The sequence below is a fragment of the Kogia breviceps genome, chromosome 2 (genome assembly GCF_026419965.1).
Source record: "Kogia breviceps isolate mKogBre1 chromosome 2, mKogBre1 haplotype 1, whole genome shotgun sequence".
Classification (NCBI taxonomy): domain Eukaryota; kingdom Metazoa; phylum Chordata; class Mammalia; order Artiodactyla; family Physeteridae; genus Kogia; species Kogia breviceps.
The window spans coordinates 26,134,821-26,155,953 of NC_081311.1; the positions used below are offsets into that span (position 1 = coordinate 26,134,821).

The 21,133-nt window shown below is 40.1% G+C and overlaps 1 protein-coding gene across 4 annotated transcripts in view; it reads right to left on the bottom strand.

Annotated features, from left to right (window-relative positions):
- The window catches only part of CNNM2 (cyclin and CBS domain divalent metal cation transport mediator 2), a 142,510-nt gene that overhangs the window by 34,236 nt on the left and 87,141 nt on the right, over window positions 1–21,133 (bottom strand). Inside the window, exons 2-3 of one of the 4 annotated variants that reach the window (XR_010838841.1) lie at window positions 11,111–11,205; window positions 1,772–1,823 (exon numbers count right to left, since the gene is read on the bottom strand). The exons of the other annotated variants lie outside the window; for them this stretch is intronic. The gene's annotated coding sequence lies outside the window, so the exon portion shown is untranslated. Of the gene's footprint in view, window positions 1–1,771; window positions 1,824–11,110; window positions 11,206–21,133 lie in introns of those variants that run through there. 4 annotated transcript variants of the gene reach the window in all.

The following is a 21,133-nucleotide window of genomic DNA, read 5'->3' on the forward strand; positions in this document are numbered from 1 at the left end:
TCAGGGGAAGCGATCAGCGATCACAGGAGCCCGAGCCCGACTCCTGCACACACAGCCCTAACACAGCCCCACCTCAGCTACACCTGGGCCCGGGGAGTGCCTGGGTCTCTACACCCACATTACTCTTAACGGTAGATAGGTCCTTACCCTATCCATCGCCCTCTCAGTTCAACAGGTGCAAAATCAAAAGAAAAAGAAACCCTGAATAACAAGCTATAGTACACAAAAGCAGCTATTTTCTCACAGATTTTTGTAATGAATGCATGGATGAATTCTTACACACGTCTTGCAGGATCTTCTACTGACTCATACGGTGATAGATCTAGTATTATGACATGAGTACAATGGTAAAGTTTGCTTAAGGAGAAGCAACACAATTTCATTCAGGCAGCTATCACCTTGCTATTTCTGTCCTGTTTAAAGCTCAAAAAACCCCCCCCCCAAACCCACAACCTTCATGTTTTTTAAGTACTTATTTTACCTCACCATCCCAGCCACAGCTAAGTGCATTTTTTCCAAGTGAATTTTCCCACCATAAAATACACCAGAAAAATGTGACACAGATCTTAAAATAGTCCTGTATAAATAATCCAGGAGTATATCTATAGAAGCACTTGCTGTATATAGAAATACACTGGTTTTAAGTGATGATAACTGTTGCTATTCCGGGAGACAAAAGCCCTCTTTTATCAGAAGTTTTACTACTTCTAAAAATTCCAGTGGCCACCAGCTAAGTGGCTGACCAAGATCTCCCTAGCAGGACAGCTTCTCCGCTCCAGGTATGTGGGGTTCCTCAGCCATCGACACTCCCAGTTAGGTCATGTCTGCCAGGACATTTACTAGGGTGGAACATGGAACCATGGTTTCCTAAAAAATAATCTAATTGTGGGGGGTGAGGGTAGGAGTTTTTGATGCAGACAGTATTTCTTAATAGGGCCGTTTCCTGGGTAGAACCCGGAATTGATCTACTAATTTAGATTACAACAGCTTTCAGGGAAATTCGTTGACCAAGCTCTGAAAGTAAGAAGGGCAACCATTCACAGAGGTGCGCAGCCTCTAAGGGACTTAAAAAAAACAGAAGCAAAGCCTATGCCTTCCCTGAAGGTTGACTGCAGAGACCTGGGCACAGTGCAGGGAGCCCCCCAGGAGTCAGAGCACCTAGGTTGAGTTTACCAGGGCCCAGCCTCAATGCTGCTCCCTGAAGGCTACCTCTCTGATTGTCCCAGGCTTCCTTCAATTTGCTATAAATACCTGCTTCTTAACATTTAAACTAAGTTTGGTCCCACCTGCCCATTCTTAACTGTAGTTTCTTATTCTGTATCCCTAAAATAGAAATACCTGAGGGACTTCCTTGGTGGTCCAGTGGCTAAGACGCCGTGCTCCCAATGCAGGGGGCCCGGGTTCGATCCCTGGTCAGGGAACCAGATCCCGAATGCCGCAACTAAAAAAATTAAAAGATCCCACACGAAGCCACGAAGATCCCGCGTGCTGCAACTAAGACCTGGCGCAGCCAAATAAATAAATATTAAAAAAAAAAAAAAAGAAAGAAATACCTGAAAGAGAAAAACATTAAGTTGAACATATCTTTTAAGACAATCAATGTTTAAAAGAATTATGTTTGTAGATATCTTTAGAATGTTACTATTATTTTTGACTGGTTGAATTTCACTTCTCCATAAATATCTCTGCTGCAGTAAGATTAGAAACATACACTGAGAAAATCCAATCCACGTGGTTCTCAGATTTTGACAGCTGTATCCATGGAGATTTGGGGAAGGTGTGGCTGCCTTCAAGGACATCAGCATTTACATCTGGAAAAGTTCCTGAAATACATGAAAACTACAGATAGCTGCCTGGCACCTCAGAGGCATGCAAATATTCACTAAATGAGCGAATCCACACACTTATCTAAATCCTTCGAAAGTAGTTTTACTTTCAATCTATACAACTTTCCAGGCTAAAGTAGTATTTGTCCTACAGCTGCACATTTCTAGAGGTTTCCTCTCGACTTATGTTTTAGGTTACGTCTGGCCTTATTTTTTGAGGTAGTAAATCACATCTTTTCTCGGGTCATCATTATTACAGAGTGAAGACTCCATCTTTTTACAGTACGTCCAATACTTCGTCTAAGAATTGAAGCTTCTGTGTTGTGTTTAATATAAAAATGTTTTGTAAAAAATCATCTGTCACCTACAATTTTCCCATCAGGCATACTTTCATCCACTCAAATATATATTATGTAGTTTATTCGAGCATAGGGCTAAGACATATACATGCCTACCTCCTTAAGAAAACATGACTTTTTAAAAGACAGATTAGAAAAAGATTAATCATATTATACAAGGACTGCCTTATAAAATGGATCATTTTAAATAGAACTTTATTTTGAAATAACTGTGCATTCTTATGCCATAAGTAATAACAGAAAGGTCTCATGTGTTTTCACCCAAGATCCCACAAACTCTTGGGAGCATCTTGCAAAACCAAATTGTGTGACAGCACACCTTAACCAGTATACTGACATCGATACAGTAAAGTACAGAACATTTCCGTCACCACAGGGACCCCTCCTGTTGCCCTTTCACAGCCACACTCCCTTCCCTTTCCACCCCCCAGAACAAACCATGTTAATAGCTTCTCTGGTAAAGTAAGTGCTTAGTTTTCCACTGAGAGTGGCTCTTAAGCTTTAGCTTTTAAGTGTAAACAAATATTTAAAAACTCACAAAAGGGTGATCAGTAGGAAAACATTTTTTCAGTCAACAAAAACCTGTTTTACATGCAACTTCTGAAAACTCAAAAGTGGGCTTCAGTCCTCACAAGATTAACTTAACCAGGCTCCCCTGGCTGAGGCACACAGCAGGCAGTTCTACGACTGTGAATGCTCAGATGGGACTGCTTATAAAAAGCAGCAGAGATACCAGCCCTGATTTAATAAATGTCTGCAGAAGCACCTCTGTGGCAGTGTTTTCCAGGCAGCTCCTCTGGCTTCGCTGAATGTGATGTGTCAACTTGGATAGGTAACAGCCCTCAGTAATTCAATTAAACGTGAATCTAGGTGCTGCTGGAATGGGATTTTTGCAGATGTAGTTAAAGTCCCTAATGGGTCGACTTTAAGGGTAGCTATCCTGGGTGGGATGGACTCAATCTGCTGAAGGCCTTAAAAGCAGGGCGAAGGCTTTCGGAGGGAGAGAAGACCTTCCACCGGTCAAAGGCTGCTGCAGACCACACCCGTGGGGTTTCCACCTGTTCACGATCTTCCCTCCCTCATGGCCTCCGCTACCAACTCTGTACTTTCTCTTAGACAGCCTCTGCAATTACATAAGCTTGCCCCTTTTAAGAAAATTCCTTAGTGAATGTGGTATCTGTCTTCTACTGGTTCTGCTTGTTGAACCATGATGGACCTACTCAGGATCCACACCACAAAGGGATTTAGAAGGCAGATACCCAAGGAAAACGAGGATTAGGGAATTCCCTGGCAGTCCAGTGGTTAGGACTCTACACTTTCACTGCCGAGGGTGCAGACTCAATCTCTGGTTGGGGAACTAAGATCCCTCAAGCCACATGGCGTGGCCAAAAAGAAAAACCAGGATTAGACTAAGTGATATTTCCCAAACCCAAGACAATGGGTGTCTGATTGTCTAGGAAGACAAACTAATATTATGTACGTACTAATGTATGCACTAAATGCCAGAGAGATCTGCTGAATGAACTTCCTGGTAGAAATAGCAAGTAAACTAAATTTTCAGAACAAAAAATTAACCTAGACTAAACCGCGGTTGTATTTAAAGACAAGAAGCCAAATCATTTACTTCAAACCATCCACGTGGTCTATCCTATTAAGGACAGCCCTGTGGTCCTCCCACCTAACTTAGGATTCCAGGCCACAAATAATAGATGGCCTCGCATTCCCACACCACCACCAGCTGTTCATTCTCTTTTGCTTGTTCTTCAGTCTTGCTGCCAGATATGTTAGCCAGAAACCCAAAGTGAGGCAATTAATAGAAGATTCCAGTCACTATGTAACTTGCCTAATGGCCTGTCCAAATGATTTGTGAGAAAAATCTTATGAACCAACAGAATAGAAACTGAAGAGTTTTTTCCATTATTCTCCTCTCCCAGAGTATTTAAAGACTTGGATTTTCCCATCTTTTGGGGAAATATTTTCTCATAAATAGTGAGGCATGCCGGGCATCTCCACTTCATCTTTTTTCGTGGTCTATACCACTCACTGTACACTCACTGGAATGTTTTCCTAGTAAATGAGCAGCAACGGAAAACGTGGCTAAGACAAAGGATGGCTTTCGGGCTGAGATGATGGGAATCTTCCCATCTTTCCCAAGAGATGGGTAGTTCTTCTATAAAACTGAGGGGCTTATTTTAGAACCAATGAGTCTATTTCTGTCTTTCCTTTAGACTTGTAGTTTTCGTAAGGATGATAAATGAGGACTGACCATCTTAGTGAGGTAACAGCCCAAAATATTAGTAATTGCCCAACAAACCCACTAATAGGAGATTCTAAAAAGGGAAATGTACTTCCACTGCTAAGGTAAGGCCAACTGTCAGTGTTTTAATTTTATGATTTGTTCTTCTGTTCCTTCCTTGGGTCTCAGTCTTTGGATCAGTAACATTTAGAACTTTGTTTTGTAGTCCAAAACTCTTAATATCAACTGAACTAATTTCTTGGATGATTTCTACAACACAAGGAGGCAAGATCGGTAATTAGACAGACATGAAAACATGGTTATCTTGTGATACAGTGAATAAAAATTACCTAAGTCCATGGATATGGTAGCAGAAGGTTCTAAGAACTCAGAAGAAAAGGGCTACAGTTCTTAGCAGGAGAGAGCGAGGAAAAGGAAAAGCTGCAGGTTACTTTGAGACAGTCGTCCCAAATGCATCAGAGGAACTGTAAAAATCTGCCACAGAAGGAACGATGACCATAGTCAGAAAAGTGACTGCAGCTTAAACAGGAAACCCTTCTTGTTCAGGACTGTCATAGCCACAGTTTGCAAAAAGTACAGCTACTGATTAATGCAATGCAGTGTCAATTAGACGTACATTACTGAGGTCTTTTATCGTTGTAGATTTTTCTTTTTCGTTTTCTTTTCATTACATCAGGTATATTGCCCTGTAAATTGTGGTACTGGTACCAGGAATAAAAAATTAAGGAATTTTTAACTTTTCAAAAAAAAAAAAAAAAATACCTAAGTCCAGATGACGTGCCAAAAAACACTACAGATGAAACCACCCCTTACAACATTTGCTTTAGAAGCAGGCATTTTAAGGAGAGAGGTGACGTCATCACTTCTTTTAAAACCTGCTTAAAGGGAAAACTAAAGGCTGGTTTTACTAAGGAAAACCTTATCCCCTTTTCTTATTAAAGTCTCCTTTTTTCAGAAGTCCTTCCTGATGACCTCGAGTTGTAATGAGGGAATGGAATTGCTATTATAAATTATTATACAGTTAATAAAAGTTAATAATTATGTATTATCATATAGTTAATAATCACATGATATGAGGGGAAAGGATTATCAAAATGATCAAAATATCACCAAGTCCTGGAGTTGCAGGGAAAAATGAAAAGTCATCTAGTTTAAATTCTCATCCAGTGCATTAATCCCATCTGCAAATTTTGAGCAAATAATAAACTTGAAAAAATATAAAGGGAGCAAAAAATAATGAGTATTTTTCTTGCTGATCTGAGATAACAGAAATCCTAGCATTTTACTCTTCTATTTCCTGTCCCTAGAAACCTCAAGCACTTCATCATCACCACAGAAGAGAAAAAATGATACATCAGATGACTTTAAAAACCAAACATTTTCTGTTTAAAATTCCTTCACAATTCCTTCTCACCACTCCTATTATCTATCTTTCCTCCCAGTTATCTCTTAAAAATGTGTCAGAGACAAAAGAAAGAAGTTTTTGTATTTTTTTAAATTAATTAATTTGGCTGTGCCTGGTCTTAGTTGCAGCACGCGTGTGATCTTCGATCTTCATTGTGGCATGAGGGATCTTTAGTTGCAGCATGCTAACTCTTAGTTGTAGCATATGGGATCTAGTTCCCTGACCAGGGATCAAACCCGGGCCCCCTGCATTGGGAGCACAGAGTCTTAACCACTGGACCACCAGGGAAGTCCCAGGTTTTTGAATTTCTATAAGAAAAAACATCCATTAATAGAGAAGCCTGGTTAAATAAATTCTCGTAAATCCATACAATGGAATACTATGCAGCCATTAAACATGATCAAAGTAGATCTCCCTAAATTGTTATGAAAAGTTACCCAAAATAGATTAAGGAAAAAAAAACTGGAATATTTTACATAGTATGATCCTATTTGTATAAATTGTATATGTATAGGAAAATTCTGGCAAGCATTAGTTGGTTAGCAGACATTTGGTCCTATCCAAAATGTCTGTAAGATATCCTTGATATTCAGTCTTGTCCAAAACCATTTGGCATGGACCAAATATGCTCAGGACGTTTTAGACAGGACCAAACGTCCTACAGGGGAAACAGTTAACAGTAGCATGTTGACTGAAATTTGTAACCATCAAAAGTTTGTGTCCTACCAACAATAATTCTGATAAAGTCTATTTTGTGTGATTGTCATCAAAAAGTAAAAAAGAATGGAGATTTATAAATTCTAACAAGAGAGAATGTTTGACTAGGAATGAATGAGAACAGAATCCTCTGTCAACATTAGATGCCTCCTAAGCACCACTTCAAAATCCTCTCGGCCCCATTGCTTACCCCCTTTCACCCCTTCCACTGCCACAGCGACCAGTTCCACACAGGCTTGGATTGGCTTCATGCCCGTGTGACCAGTGCAAACAGAAATCATCTCATATACAGCTCATGGCCCAGCTCATTGCACCTCTCACTTCTGCCTTGGGACTTCTCCTGAACAGAGAAGGAAATAATGCCCAATGGGAAAATACGTCCCCCTCTGTACTCAAGCACCATTCTGAGAGCATCTCACAAGGCTCCTTTAAAAGTCCTAGGTAGGGGACTTCCCTGGTGGTCCAGTGGCTAAGACTCCATACTCCAATGCAGGGGGCCAGGGTTTGATCCCAGGTCAGGGAACCAGATCCCACATGCCACAACTAAGAGTTCACATGCCGCAACTAAAAGATCCCGAGTGCAACAACTAAGACCCGGCGCGGCCAAATAAATAAATAAATAGTTTCAAAACTAGAAGTCCTAGGTAGGAAAGAACACCTGTTGCCTGTAGCCGAAGTTAACACACTATCACATCCTTGAATTTTCTTTCCTTCCTTCCCATTTCACTTCCCTCGTCCTGAACTCCTGCTCCCTGGGATCCTATTCCAAATAAACATCCCAGCACGCAAGCCTTTGTATCAGGCCAGCGTTCACGCTAAGACGCCATCGGAAGTTTTTCTACTGACCAGTTTCTGGCTTTGTACATTTCATCCTCTTCTGTTTCCATGATACCAATGTGACTTAACACCTCTGGCACTGGTATCTCGATACAATACTGGTTTTGTACTTTTGTGTCACAATACCAGGTGAGCTGGCATCATGCAGGAGTATTTCTCGAGGTCATTCCTACACTGGGATGGCTAGCAATGACTATACATCGAAGTGACTGCAAATCCAAACTAACTGTATCCCCAGTTCAACTTCCCCACAGCTAGATTCCAAAAAACACCTGGGACCATTCCAACATTAGAGACAAAAAGAGTGAAAGAGGGTAATTAAAAATGCCAAGAGAGAAATTTTGATCAATTGTAGTTAAAATATCTAGATTTTGCAAGTTTTACAAAAACACATGACCATGTAAATAAACACATCTGGCTAGGGCCCATGCATGTGAGAAGCATTTAAGTTTAAGGTTAATTAGCTTTATGGTAAATCTGCTTTTCACTATGTACTAATCAAGTAACTGTAACAAAAGTAGACAGAACACAAAGACTGAAAAGGGTCAAATCTATATACTACCACCATCCCCAGTCTAATCTTCTCTCCTAAACTTCAGAAATAAAAATATTCCAATTGCCTACTTGATCCTCTTCACTTGTCCTATGAGCATCTCAAGTTCAACACGCCCCAAACTAAATCTATCATCTTCTTTACCAAACTTGTTCCTTCACTTCTATTCTTCTTTCTGACTAATGGTACCAGAATATATCAAGTGTGAAACTATGGGAGTCATCTTAGATTTCTCCTTTTTCTCTAGTTTCACCCTGTTATGGCAAACTGGTTATACACCGTGTTAAGCTGTTGAGTTGTAAATTTAAGACCACCTACTAAATATCTGTTGGATCGCTCCCATATTCTGAGACATCCCCAACACCAGCTCACCTTAGTTACAGGCCCTCAATATTTCTCTTCTGGGACTTCCCTGGTAGCACAGTGGTTGAGAATCAGCCTGCCAATGCAGGGGACACGGGTTCGAGCCCTGGTCCGGGAAGATCCCGCATGCCCTGGAGCAACTAAGCCCGTGCACCACAACTACTGAGCCTGTGCTCTAGAGCCCGGGAGCCACAACTAGAGCCCACGTGCCACAACTACTGAAGCCCTTGCGCCTAGAGCCCATGCTCTGCAACAAGAGAAGCCACCACAATGAGAAGCCCGTGCACCACAATAAAGAGCAGCCCCTGCTCACTGCAACTAGAGCAAGCCCATGCGCAGCAATGAAGACCCAACACGGCCAAAAATAAAAAATATAAATAAATAAACGTATACAAAAAATATATATATATTTCTCTTCTGAACTGCAATAACCTTCTAACTTTAATGTAATCTCCCAAAGCCACCTCCTGATGCCACAGTAATCTTTCTTAAAAGCAAATCTGGGGCTTCCCTGGTGGCGTAGTGGTTGAGAGTCCCCCTGCCAATGCAGGGGGCATGGGTTCGTGCCCCGGTCCGGGAAGATCCCACGTGCCACGGAGCGGCTAGGCCCGTGAGCCATGGCCACTAAGCCTGCCCGTCCGGAGCCTGTGCTCCGCAATGGGAGAGGCCACAACAGTGAGAGGCCCGCGTACCACCAAAAAAAAAGCAAATCTGAACGTGTTATTCTACTGCTTAAAATTCTTTAATGGCTTCCCATTGCATTTGGGATAGTTTAAACACTTCAGTATGGCCTACAAGGCTATCATGACAAGATCCCTAGCTCTTTCTCTAGCCTCATCTCCTACATCTTTGGTCATTCAATGTCAGAGAACACTTTCTGTCACTCTCCTGTGCTATTTTACAGTTCCCTCTGCCAAGAACACCTTCCTCCCCTTGGCTCCTTTACTTTGATTCCCCTTCAAGAACACAATTCAGGGGCTTCCCTGGTGGCGCAGTGGTTGAGAATCCGCCTGCCGATGCAGGAGACACGGGTTCGTGCCCCGGTCCGGGAAGATCCCACATGCCGCGGAGCGGCTGGGCCCGGGAGCCATGGCCGCTGAGCCTGCGCGTCCGGAGCCTGTGCTTCGCAACGGGAGAGGCCACAACAGTGAGAGGCCCGCAGATCACAAAAAAAAAAAAAAAAAAAAAAAAAAAAAGAACACAATTCAACTATCAACTCATCCTTGAAGTCTTCCTAACCTCACCTATGCCAATTGGGTTTGATGTCCTGTCTCGGCGCTTCCATAGAGCCTTCATTAGCTCCACCAGAGGATTTATTACCCTGTATTATAATATTCTCTCTCCTATACTATATTGTGAGATTCTTGAAGGCAAGAGTTCTCTTTTATACCTAAAGCCTCAGAAGCTAGCACGGTGCCAGGTATATAATACAGTCAATAAATGCTGAATAAATAGCTCAAATTATTCATAAGAAAATGAGAAGGGGGATGAAGATTAGGGGAAAAAAACCAGTATTATCTCTGCAAGCTCTTGTCATAAGAGGAGATTGTTTTTCTTCCTGGGACACAATGTAGTAAATGAGGCCAATCAGCGACTGCCAGTTGATTGTAATTTTTAGCAACAGTTTCCCAGAAGAGGGACCAATTGTTCTTACCTAATCTAAGGCCTGGTACATAAAAGACTCTCATTTCCTATTTAATTTAATTTTACTGATTTTATTATTTCAGCTCCTATTGGCACCAAATTCTAGAAAAGTTACAATAGAGTTTGTCCCCAGATGAAGCCAGCTTGAAAAACAAGTACAAATCAAACCCTGTGCTCCTTCCTGTTGGGCTTGAGAATATCTTCAAAGAATTTTCATTGTCTTCTTAAATACACAACATGAATTCAGCCTGGAAACCAAGACTCAAATATTGAAATATGATGGTTTGTCAAGTTGAAAAAAAAAAAGAGAGAAAGAAATGAACTTAGCTTACTAAATGAATGAATGTTCAAAAGAAGTCAACGTTCATTTGCTTACACAAAGATTCTTCAAACACCTTTTGAGGTATCTGCCCCTCAGTCAAAATGACATGTCTTAAGCTTTCAGGGAGTAGGTACAACAACTGCCTGATAAGAACATCACCTTGGTTCCTGACAACATTCAGAAAAACCTAGGTCATCCTTGGTCACTAATCCCTCACCTAAAAAGTCAGTTTTAGAGCTCAAATATGTGTGCTGGGACCCCAGAGAATAATGCCAGTGACTAAGGGCTTAAACTAAAATTAGACAGATCTGGGTTTGGATCCTTTGGTTCTGCTACACATTAGCTGTGTAACCAAAGACAGGTCATTTACCCTCTCTTGGCCTCTCACTTTAATCATCTGCGAAATAGAGATAAAAATCCCGTTTCCATGAAAATTGAATGAAAAAGTTTAGAATTTAACACAGTACCTGGCTCATAGCAAGTATGCAATAAACGATAATGATTATATTCTTAATGAACTTTCTCCTGGTTCCAGAAGCTAATAATTATCTCAAATGAAGATGTATAATACTATTAATATCTATAGAAACAGGAACTTGGGATCACTGGGAATGTTCAGCTACAATCTGCTTGTTTTAAAATAGAGGCTATGGGCTTCTAAGAAAAGGGTAATTTACATCACCTGAGCATTCAATCCTATGCAGGCTTGTTTTAAAGTTCTTCAGCATAGCAACCCCACAAATTGTTCACTCAGTTTCTCAAAACCAAAACTTCGCAGCTGGGTGGATTCAAATGGGTTATGGAGATTGTCCTCCCTCCCCTCTCACCTCTAGAAGTAGTTGCTCCCGCTTACTGGATGAGGCAGTGGGGAGGGCGGCCCATGAAGGAAGCTTGTACAGCCACTGCCTTTGTCATATTTCCTCTGTGAAGAAACAGAAGACTTCAGTTCCTGGGATTGGTTAAGCTCTAGAATAGAGAACTAAGGAACTACTTTGTATTCTCCTAGAAATCTCATCTCTCTTTGTGCATAGCGCCATTGCAGCAGAACTGTTACACATTTTTGCATCTTGATCAGGAAACTGGAAATGATAATGAACACAGGTAGCCTGCCATACACCATAAATTGAAGGAAGCTGGCACAGAGCAGAGAAAGACTCAAAGACTGAGGGAACGTGAAGCGGAAAAGCCAGTGAAAGAATAAATTATATACGACAACCATGCCAACCCCGACATTTGCAAAAACACTGTGACGATTACTATGTTTAAGATCAGAATTGACTTGAGGTCAATATGGTCTCCTCTGGTGCTGGTCTTGGATTCATTCAACAAATATTTTTATTGAGCACTCACTACATGCTAGGCACTGTACTGGGCATGAGGGATTAAAACAAACACATACAAATAAGACTAGTCTTCACTGTCAAGGAACTAGGAGCCTAGTGTGAAAGAGAAATAAAATTATAACATGGTAGACTCTCTCAAGGGACCTCCATGTGGCAATTTGCTGGTTAACTGACACACTCATTCTCTCTGTGAAACACACCGACTGAGGCCCGCAGCACACTGAAAGCTTCTGGCTAGTAAAGCTACTACTCTGCACACTGTACTCGCATAGAGTAAGCAGAATGTTTACCAAGAATTGGTTATTTTTGTTCCCAAACCTATTTATGACATCTGCACTTGATGCTGCAACTTAAATATTATACAAACTCATGACAATAAAAAGAAATTCCTGTTTCTATGTAAACTATGATGAATCCTCTGGAAACAATGAATCCTCTGGAAAGAATCAGTGAAAGCAAGTTGCTTTAAAAAAAAAAAAACAAACCCTCAAAACAAACGTATGGCTACCAAGGGGGAAAAAGCGGGGGGACAGGATGAACTGGGAGATTGGGATTGACATATATATGTTACTATGTATAAAACAGATAACAAATGAGAACCTACTGTATAGCACAGGGAACTCTACTCGGTGCTCTCTCATGACCTAAATGGGAAGGAAATCCAAAAAAGAGGGGATATATGTATACATATGGCTGACTCACTTTGCTGTACAGCAGAAACTGACACAGCAGTGTAAAGCAACTACACTCCAATTAAAAAACGAACCAAAAAAGCACCTCAAAAACTTATACTGAATTAGGAGTGGGCAAGAGAATCACGAAAAGTGAGGAAAAAAATCTTTAATGATTCTGCACTTTGTATTGTTTGTTCATAAATCCTTTGTATGGTTTATTCCACTTAAAAAGAAAACTCAAAGTTAGAGAATTGAGACAAGATATAATACATGTGTTAGATGGTCTCCTTCAACCATTACAGGGAACACATATCAGCCCACATTCAAAGAAAAAGCAATACTATTTTCCAGTGCCTGTAGAAAACTGATTCAGGCAAAGAACATAAATGGCTGCTAAACACTAGTGGAAATGTTGATGGAGACAATAATTTACATGTGTTACCAAAGTATCACTCCATGAATTACCGTGATAATCCGTGGAAGGGGGGAAACATCTTTACAGTGGAGACAATTGATAGTTGCTACCTTAATCAAGTGATTCAACATTATTAACAGTGAACAACCAGACTGTGTGCCACCTGATGTGATGTGCTGTGAAGTACAGTTCATCCCCTATAAAGTATTCTTGCCAAAAGTGTTTAAGAATTTGGATCTAATTTCCAGTGTATAGGTAATACAGGAGATCAGAGAAATTAAATGATGATAATGAGAAAACAATCATAGAGACCCAAAATGTAGAATACTCTACCAAAGAACTAGCTTGGTTTCTTTAAAAAGTCAATACCATTATTAATTCTGTTTGGTATCATTATGATACCAGTTTCGTTACGTAAGAATATGTCTTTTTTTTTTTTTTCCAGAGTTGAAAGGGGTAAAATGATATGTCTTGAATTTGTTTTTAAAATAGAAGAAAAGCAAAGAAAAAAGATAAGTGAAGCAAATATGGCAAAATGTTGATAATTACTGAACCAATGAATATATTGGGGTTAACTGCCTATTCGTACTACTTCCGTATATACGTTCGAAACATAAAGAGTAGAAAACACTCAACATCACGAAAAAACTGAGAGGGGGATTATTCTAGCTTAAAAGAGACATAACAACCAAATGCAATGCACAAACCTTGACTGAATCCATGTTAGAAAAAAACAATTGTAAGTGATATTTGGGGAAAATAACAATTAGAAAATCCGAATATAGACTGGGTAATAAATGATTTGGGGGAACAATACATTTCTTAGTGATAATGGAATGAGGATGATGTAGGAGAAGTAATGCTGAACATTCAGGATCAACTGTCATGATGCTGGCAATTTACTTTGAAATGGTTAAAAAAACACTAAGAACTATCCAATCTAGGAGATAGGTATATGAATATTCATTATACCAAGTTTTTAACTTCTCTGTATTTTTGAACATTTTCATAATCAAAAGTTTTAAGTTTGTCAAAGGGTTGCAAATGCTTTTTTCAAAATAATATATTTAAGATATGTATATAATTTTTTAAATTCCATATTTCAGTTAACTTTGTTATTTGGTGAACCAACGAAAAGGTAAGAGGGGAGAGGACCCAGACGTGGGGTGCTGATACATACATGTATAACGACCAGCTCTCTGGGGAAAACAGCTCTGGCATGTAGCATTCACTAGTTCCCAGGGTATGAATATTCCTACCACAACCGATTCCAAATTACTAACATGATGTCACTGAACACAGAGTTGGGAAGAGATGAGTACAACTGGTCTTTCCAGACAGTAAGAGCCAGTTCCAACACACCACTGAATCCAGATCATAACAGAAGGATACCAGCCATAACAGGAGAGAGGGAGAAGATGGTTTGCAGAAAACGCAAGGTCATCAGCCCACAAGGGGCAAGGCGGGGGAGGAGACAGAAGTGTGAACACAGAAGGCAACGTATTAAATTATATACAAATATTCAGCATGCTGCTTGGTATACAGTAATCACTAACTTACTGAGTACCTCCTCCTATTATTATACTATTATTTTCTAACCTGATGCCTAATCTAAAAGGTCATCTCATCTTTTTAAGATGTCATATGGTGGGGTTGCTTCTAGGGAGGAGAACTGAATGGCTGGGCAACTTATAGTCAGGAATGGGAGGAAGCTACTTTATTGCTTTGAGCTTTTTCAATTTTGAAAAATGGGAATGTATTACTTATTCAAAATATAAATGAAATTGCAATCTATAAATTTTAGGACATGGGTCTCTTGAAAGAGCTCTTCTCTCACCTTAAGTCCCTAGCCTGACATGTATGCAGTTATGCATTCATCTCCATCATTCCTAATGTAAGAAATTAAAAATCAACAACCACAACCAATAAGAAAAGTTCCAAATCATCATGCCCAGCTGACATGGTAGAAACTGCAGTTTAACAGGTCTATTTATATGTGGAAAAGTTAGAATCTTGGCTGCCTCAGTACCCACTATAAGATTCACATGAAATCTTCAATCACTCAGAATGCCACATTTCACTCCAAAATACATTCATTCAACAAGTATTTACTGAGCTCCTTCTATGTCTTTGGGTCTGGGAACACACATGAATAGAATTCTCTCTCTAACTCTAAGGAGTTCAAACTTGGCTTTGGAGAGTTTCCTTTACTAGGAATTTATCTAATCTTGGGCAACTATCTTTAGGCCAAAATTACTATTTATATATATAAACAGTAGAAACAATTCTTACTTAAAGGAACCAATATTTTCTCATAAATTTGATGGAAAACACATTTTGTTACATGAATCCTGTCTTGAAACCATAAATTAGAGGTGTATTCTTCTAGGGGGAAAAGGCCATAGAAAAAGGAGCACGTAAACATGATTCTTAGATGATTAGCGGTGGTGAGTCCAACTCTCTGTAGGACTCCGTGCCTCCATGGGCAGGAGTCAAGTGAAGCAGCAGAAGTCAAGAGGGAATTGCAATCCTAGGAGTAAAAGAATCCCCCTGAAGGCCTCCTCCATCATCAAGGTCAAGTGGGAGCCCCAGAACTCTGTGTTTCTGGCAAGACCACTCCCCGGTCTCCCCTTCAATACATGCAGCCTCTCCACCAATGTCTGTCTTGGGATCGTCGACTAATTTCATCATGCCTTTTACGCGGCTCACAAAAAGCCCAGGACTCCAAGGCCATCCCTTACTTTTCTCCAGCCTTAAGTGGTTTCCTCTCACGCATGCATTCAATAGCACTCTGCTGAAGGCTCAGGAGATCTGTGGAGCTCTCTCTTCTTCGATATTCTCTGAATTCCAGTCTCTTTCACCTCCCTGAATTCTCAACTCCACCTCCTCAACTCAGGGAGACTGCCAGGTTCTGCTTAGGTTTCCCCTCCTTGTATCATGACCTCCATCCAGGTAGAAAGCTGGGGCAATCATAAGGGCTCACCTTATCTCAAGGATCATTTTCCTGCATTGCCTGCTGTCCAACATCTGAAAACCACTATTTCAATATACTTTGTACAGCTTTCTGCTCATTTAAGGAAGGAGGGTAAATCTGGTCCCTGTTACTCCACATGGGCACAAATGGAAGTCTCTCTTCCATTTGATGTTTATTTTTCATCCTAACTTAGTCACTTTCTTCCACGGTCACTCCCTTGACCTCGTCATTCACAATTACTGCAATCCCTCATTATCTCAATTCCGAACATCTACTCTCTAACCACCATCTCCTATTTTTTCTTTTTTTTTGGACACTCCTGCTAGTACCCCAATTCCAACAATCCTTTGCCTTACTTTCAATCCGTTGTTTCCACCACCCTTACTTGTCCTCTTTCCCCTCCTAATCTAGCTCTACTTCATTCCATTGTCAATCATTTTAATTAGACCCTCAACTCCCTGGCCCCTCTCCATCTTATTTGCTTGGCTAAACAACAACCCGGGTTAAATCCAACTCATTATCTAAGAAATAGTACATATTTTATGTTTTAACTTATTGTCTTCTATTCCATTAGAAGGACAGCTCTATGAAGGCAAGGATTCTCACTTTCTTTGTTTACTGCTGTATTCCCAAAGCTGAAAACGGTCCCCAATAAACGGATGATACTCAATTATTTCTTGACTGGTTTAAATAATAAAATCCAATGCTCAACATAAGTATTCAAGTGAAAACACTAAAAGTGAAATGAATCATTGTTTCTAGAATATCAAACTGCTTCTTGTTGTAAGAGAGATCATTAAAAAAAGCAGATTATGTGTATATACTTCCATCCCTATCTTTTTTTTTTTTTTTTTTTTTTTTAACAACCTCTCTTTAATGATTTTTTTGTAATATATACATGGTTCTGACAAGATGTCAAACTAGACAGATTCTGTTGGGCTCCCAACAGAATCTTGGAGATCCCAGAGACAGGTTAATAAAACTGTCACACTAACATAAAAGCTGTGAGAAAAACCTCAGGCAACAGACAGCAGCCAGGTTTCAGCTGGGAGGAGAGGCCCATGCTATGCTCTGAGCAGGTAGCATAGAGGAGACCAGGAAGAGAAGTTTCTTTACCTGTGTTTCTTTCTCTATGTTGCTCATGCTTTCTTGGTCCTGCCCAGTTGGCTCTACCAGCAGTATTAGGGTGGTATGCTCAAGTGGGCTGGGTTGGGGAACAGTTAAATGTAGGTACAAGCAACTGCAAAGCCCTAAGTGTATCTTCCTCTTCCTACCCTCCTTCCCAGCCAGAGTAAGATGAGGACTATCGTCAGAGAAAGCTCTCAGAAGCACGAGCCAGTGCCTCTGTTTTTGCTTGGGAGTCCAGGGATCCATCAACAGATGACATGGTTAAAGAGCCAGAAAAAATAGATTCATAGAGAAGACAGATGAGCTCATCTTAGGGGCACAACTGCTATAGAGAAAAACAAAATTAAAGCACCTATATCAGCCAAAATAAAGCTAATGGATCAGTATGGAAAAGAATTAGTAAATATCTTCAAAGAGGGACCATAACTGGAAACATGCAGTAAGAACAGGAAGTTTTAAAATAAGAACTAGAGTTAATGGTATGAAAAATTAAGAGCCAAGATAATAAAGAACCCAATATCTGGGCTGAAGAGCCAAAGATCAGTTTAAGAAACTCTCCTAGAATATATTAGGGAGGGGAAAAAAAGGATGGAAAATAAGAAACATCAAGAGGTAGAGGACAGAAGTGGAAACATCAATATATGTATGTAATGAGGCCCAGAAGAAAGGGAGGAGGAAAAAACAGAAGGAGAAAATAGTTGAACAAGAAAAAACTGAGGGTTCCCCAATTTAGAAAAAGACGTAAGACCTCGAACTGAAAAAAACCCATAAAAAGGGAAAAGAAGAGGGGGGAAAATTTTATAACTAGTCACAGTATAATGAAATGAAAGAACAACAAAAAGAAAAAAATTCCTAAAGTTTAGCGGAGAAGTAAATCACTTACAAAGGAAAAACAAGAATCACGTTGACTCCAGAAATCTTAAAAGCAGCACTGGTTGTAAGAAGTCAACAGAGTGATAGGTTCAAAGGGATGAGAAAAAAAAAATTCAAACTTAAAAACAAGAAATACATATTCTGGAATACACTATAAAAATGGGAGAGGTAAGTAAATAACTTTTCAAGTTTATTACTGTCTAAATAAGGTACAAAACAAAAAGTAAATCCATAGCAATTCCAAAACTAAAATTCTTTAAAAATCAAAGTACTTTGGAGGGGGCCCGGTAGGGGGGGTGTAGGGGCTGGAGGGTATAGCGAATAAGATGAAAACTTCTAAGATATTAGTATTTTTTGATGTGTGTGTGGGGAATACATACATTTAAAGGTTTAAAATAGGGAAAGATTTTCAATAGGAACAAACACCAGTAAATATATTATCAAAATAAGAGTTAAGGACAACTACCAAAAGACTAAAAATAGAATGTATAACTTTCAAACAGAAGGACTATTAGAGTTAGCCAATAGATGGTAGGAAGAAGACAGCAAAAATAAGCAAACAGAAAACATGAAATAAAATAGCTTAAAAAGTCAAAATACAGAAATATTTTATGATCGATATAAATGGGTTTAAGCTCACTGACATTCACAGAATAACTTTTTAAAAGATACAGGTAATATATGCTCACTGTACAGAAAACATGATGAAGTAATTTGGAAAACAATTAGAATCTAACGAAGAAATTAAAAATCACCAATAAAATCCCACCTTTCAGACATTTTTCTCTACTGAAGTGTTTATTACATACTTTTTTCCACAAAAAATACCTTTTTTTGCACTTAAGTCTGAAAATCTTTGCATATCAATCAACGTGGAACCTTATAAAGATTTTTAGTGGGTAAATTGTAGTTCTATTTTATATCACCATAATTGTTAGATATCCAGGGTATTTCATTTCCTCTGGGTTAGACATCTCACAATTGCTTCCAATCTTTCATCTTTCATATAATGTTTGATGCTTCCTCCTGGGAAAACTACCCTTCCCTGACCTCCACAGAATTTAGAGAAGGCCCACAGAGTTTTATGTAATAAGACTGCCCCCTCCATCACTTGGCTCTCCTTCTCGACTGGATACTTCTCATCACCACATTCAAAGCGCCAAGTATTTCCCATCTTTAAAACTGAAAAAGCTCTCCAGATTCCCTCTCTCTTTTCTGTTATCATTCCATTTCTCTACTGTTCTTTATAGCAAAACCCTTAACGGAACCGTCTCCATTCACTGTCTCTATTTCCTCATCTTTCCTGTTCTATTCAATATGTTCCAAACTAGTCGTATCCAATGAAACTACTTTTATGAAGCTCTCCAATTACCTCTTATTTGGATAAATTCCAAGATCAATTCTTAGCCCTCATCTTACTCAATTTTCGATTACTCCTTTCCTGAAACAGTCTCTTCACTTGGCTTACACCACACTTCCCTGGTTTCTCTCCTTAACGGCCACTCCATCTCAAGCTGCCTTGCTAGTTTCTCTCGTTCCCCCGACCTCAAGAAGACAGGGTACTCTTGCTCTTCACTCTTGGATCTCTTCTGTTCTCTATGGACACTTACTCACTTGAGTAATTATCTCATTTCTCAAAGTTTTTTTTTTTTTTAAACATCTTTATTGGAGTATAATTGCTTTACAGTGGTGTAGTCTCAAAGTTTTAAATATCATTTATACATCCAACATCCCTACCTGCATCTCCATCCAGATCACTCCTTTGAATGCCAGATGTATATATCCAAACTGCCTACCTGACATCTCCACCAGGCTGTCTACCAAGAACATGAAACCTTCTTTCTCTCAATCTGTTCCTCCTTTAGTGGGGGAGGGGATGTACCAACATTCACCAAAATCAGTTGCTCAAGCCAAAAACCTAGTCTTCATCTTTAACTTTTTCCTCACTTCTAATCCTCTGAAAAATATCTAGAATTTGATCTTCTCTCACCACCCACAGTGACCCCCTTGGTCCCACAGCCACTATCATCTCTCACCTGAACTGCAACAACAGCTTACTAACTGGTCTCTCTGCCTTACTCTCACTCTCCAGGATAAATTCTTTGCAGAACACCCAAAGTAATCTTTTCAAGTTCACTAAGATTCTGTCACTCCCCTGCTCAAAAACTCCCCACCACACTTAGAGTAAACACCTCTCACCATGACCTGCGAGGCCTTACTGACCCCTGCGGATCTTTGTGACTTCATCCCCCACCACTCCTGGCTTACTTTTCTCTAGATGCTTCTTGCTGTTCCTTGAATAAGCCAAACATACTCCTGCCTAAGGATCTTTGCTCTCTCTGTTCCCACTTGTGGACCACTCTTCTCTCGATTTTCGGGTGTCTTAGTCCCCCACTTCATTCAGGTCTCTGCTCAAATGTCACCCCTTAGGCGGCCTTCCCTCACCATCCCATCTAAAACAGCTCCCCCCGACCCCAAAGGTCCTCTTTCTATGCTATATGTAGCACTTATCAGTATCTGATATTATATTTCATACTTGTTTGCTTAGTCTGCTCCCCACTTAGATATAGAATGCACGAAGGCAGGGACATTATCCTAGTGACACTGTGTCCTCCGTGCCTGGACACTGTCTGGCACATAAAGGGCACCAAATCTTTGAGTAATACTGACTGCACATCCTCAGCCACACATCTTCATGTATTTGTCTATTAAGGGCTAACGATGCATCTTTTCCTACCCCTACAAAAAAAATCAAGAGATTCAGACAAGGGCTTCCCTGGTGGCGCAGTGGCTGAGAATCCGCCTGCCGATGCAGGGGACGCGGGTTCGTGCCCCGGTCCGGGAAGACCCCACATGCCGCGGAGCGGCTGGGCCCGTGAGCCATGGACGCTGAGCCTGCGCTCCGCAACGGGGAAAAAAAAAAAAAAAGGGGGATTCAGACAAGAACAATGTAGAAAAAATGTGTTATTACGAAATATTTCAGACGTAAACAGTATAAAAGAAAACAAACATCCATATATCTATTATCCAGTTTAAGTAATAAAACATTATAAATACAGTTGAGCCCCAGGAATACCCACCCACTCCACTGAGGCAGGTTAATACCAGATTTGAAGAAAAATAAAGGAGAGAAAAGTATTTTTTGATTCACCTATTTTTTTATCTGCTTTTTTCAAAATGAAAAATAAACTATTTGACAAAGTACTATAAGTACTTTAAAAAGGGGGGGAACAAGCCTCCATAATGCAGGGAGATTGGGGGTTTTGAACAGAGAAAACAAAAGAAAGGGGAGAAGAAATACTAGGGAAGTGGGCAAAAGGAAGCAGAGGCCTGGTGGGGTATTCATGGAGATACCAGGAGGAGGAGCAAGGCCACGTTAGGAACTAGGTGCTGGTCATCTATCTTCCCTACTGAACATGTGATTACAGAAGGATTACAAATGA